Genomic DNA, 3272 nt, shown 5'->3' on the forward strand with positions numbered 1-3272 from the left:
TAGTATAGTCTGAAGTCAGGGAGCCTGATTCCTCCAGCTCCATTTTTTTTCACTCAAGACTGCTTTGGTTATTCGGTGTCTGCTGTGTCTCCATACAAATTTGAAGATTTTTTTGTTCTAGTTCTGTAAAAAATGCCATTGGTAATTTGATAGGGATTCCTTTGAATCTGTAGATTGCTTTGAGTAGTATAGTTATTTTCACAATATTGATTCTTCCAATCCAAGAACATGGTATACATCAGTGTCTTATAGTTTTCTGCATACAGGTCTTTTGTCTCCCTAGGTAGGTTTATTCCTAGGTATTTTATTCTTTTTGTTGCAATGGTAAATGAGAGTGTTTCCTTAATTTCTCCTTCAGAATTTTCATCATTATTGTATAGGAATGCAAGAGATTTCTGTGCATTCATTTTGTATCCTGCAACTTTACCAAATTCATTGATTAGCTCTAGTAGTTTTCTGCTGGCATCTTTAGGATTCTCTATGTATAGTATCATGTCATCTGCAGACAGTGACAGTTTTACTTCTTCTTTTCCAAGGTGTATTCCTTTTATTTCTTTTTCTTCTATGATTGCTGTGGCTAGGACCTCCAAAACTATGTTGAATAATAGTGGCAAGAGTGGACATCCTTGTCTTGTTCCTGATCTTAGAGGAAATGCTTTTAGTTCTTCACCATTGAGAATGATGTTTGCTGTGGGCTTGCCATATATGGCCTTTATTATGCTGAGATAGGTTCCCTCTATGCCCACTTTCTGGAGAGTTTTTACCATAAATGGGTGTTGAATTTTGTCAAAAGGTTTCTTTGCATCTACTGAGATGATCATATGGCTTTTATTCTTCAATTTGGTAATATGGTGTATTGATTGATTTGCATATATTGAAGAATCCTTGCATCCCTGGGATAAATCCCACTTGATCATGGTGTGTGATCCTTTTAATGTGTTGTTGGATTCTGTTTGCTAGTATTTTGTTGAGGATTTTTGCATCTATATTCATCAGTGATATTGGTCTGTAATTTTCTTTTTTCGTAGTATCTTTGTCTGGTTTTGGTATCAGGGTGATGGTGGCCTCATCGAATGAGTTTGGGAGTGTTCCTTCCTCTGCAATTTTTTGGAAGAGTTTGAGAAGGATGGGTGTTAGCTCTTCTCTAAATGTTTGATAGAATTCACCTGTGAAGCCATCTGGTCCTGGACTTTTGTTTGTTGGAAGATTTTTAATCACAGTTTCAATTTCATTACTTGTGATTGGTTTGTTCATATTTTCTATTTCTTCCTGGTTCAGTCTTGGAAGGATATACCTTTCTAAGAATGGGTCCATTTCTTCCAGGTTGTCCATTTTATTGGCATAGAGTTGCCTGTAGTAGTCTCTTAGGATGCTTTGTATTTCTGTGGTGTCTGTTGTAACTTCTCCTTTTTCACATCTAATTTTATTGATTTGAGTCCTCTCCCTCTTTTTCTTGATGAGTCTGGCTAATGGTTTATCAATTTTGTTTATCTTCTCAAAGAACCAGCTTCTAGTTTTATTGATCTCTGGTATTGTGTTCTTTGTTTCTATTTCATTTATTTCTGCTCTGATCTTCGTGATTTCTTTCCTTCTACTAACTTTGGGTTTTGTTTGTTCTTCTTTTTCTAGTTCTTTTAGGTGTAAGGTTTGATTGTTTATTTGAGATGTTTGTTGTTTCTTGAGGTAGGTTGTAGAGCTATAAACTTCCCTCTTAGAACTGCTTTTGCTGAATCCCATAGATTTGGATCGTTGTGTTTTCATTGTCTTTTGTCTCTAGGTATTTTTTGATTTCCTCTTTGATTTCTTCAGTGATCTCTTGGTTATTTAGTAATGCAGTGTTTAGCCTCCATGTGTTTGTATTTTTTACAGATTTTTTTCCTGTAATTGATATCTAGTCACATAGCGTTGTGGTTGGAAAAGATACTTGATAGGATTTCAATTTTCTTAAATTTACCGAGGCTTGATTTGTGACCCCAGATACGACCTATCTGGAGAATGTTCCATGAGCACTTGAGAAAAAGTATATACCGTTGTTTTTCGATGGAATGTCCTATAAATATCAATTAAGTCCATCTTGCTTAATGTTTCATTTAAAGCTTGTGTTTCCTTATTTATTTTCATTTTGGATGATCTGTCCATTGGTGACGGTGGGGTGTTAAAGGCCCCTACTACGATTGTGTTACTGTGGATTTCCATTTTAATGGCTGTTAGCATTTGCCTTATGTATTGAGGTGCTCCTATGTTGGGCGCACAAATATTTACAATTGTTTTATCTTCTTCTTGGATTGATCCCTTGATCATTAGGTAGTGTCCTTCTTTGTCTCCTGTAATAGTCTTTATTTTAAAGTCTATTTTATCTGATATGAGTACTGCTACTCCTGCTTTCTTTTGATTTCCATTTGCATGGAATATCCTTTCCCATCCCCTCACTTTCAGTCCGTATGTGTCCCTAGGTCTGAAGTGGGTCTCTTGTAGACAGCATATATATGGGTCTTGTTTTTGTACCCATTCAGCAAGCCTGTGTCTTTTGGTTGGAGCATTTAACCCATTCCCGTTTAAGGTAATTATGGATATGTATGTTCCTATGACCATTTTCTTAATTGTTTTGGGTTTGGGTGCTGAATTCTCCTAGCTTTTGCTTGTCTGTAAAGATTTTGATTTCTCCATTGAATCTGAATGAGATCCTTGCCGGGTAAAGTAACCTTGGTTATAGGTTTTTCCCTTTCATTACTTTAAATACATCATGCCACTCCCTTCTGGCTTGTAGAGTTTCTGCTGAGAAATCAGCTGTTCACCTTATGGGAATTCCCTTGTATGTTATTTGTCGTTTTTCCCTTGTTGCTTTCAATAATTTTTCTTTGTCTTTAATAGTTGTCAGTTTGATTACCATGTGTCTCGGCATGTTTCTCCTTGGGTTATCCTGCCTGAGACTCTCTGCGCTTCCTGGACTTGGGTGGTTATTTCCTTTCCCATGTGAGGGAAGTTTTCGACTATAATTTCTTCAAATATTTTCTCTGGTCCTTTCTCTCTTCTCCTTCTGGGACCCCTATAATGCGAATGTCGTTGCATTTTGATTCTGAATTCTTTTTCTGGAAGGCTGCCTCTCTCCACTTCATTTAGTTGTTTTTCTGGGGTTTTATCTTGTTCCTTCATCTGGTTCTTAGCCCTCTGCCTTTTCATCTTGTCTGTCTTTCTGTGAACGTAGTTTTTGTTCCACAGGCTGCAGGATTGTAGTTCTTCTTGCTTCTGCTGTCTGCCCTCTGGTGGGTGAG

The sequence above is a fragment of the Physeter macrocephalus genome, chromosome 21 (assembly GCF_002837175.3).
Source record: "Physeter macrocephalus isolate SW-GA chromosome 21, ASM283717v5, whole genome shotgun sequence".
NCBI classification, from domain to species: Eukaryota; Metazoa; Chordata; class Mammalia; order Artiodactyla; family Physeteridae; genus Physeter; species Physeter macrocephalus.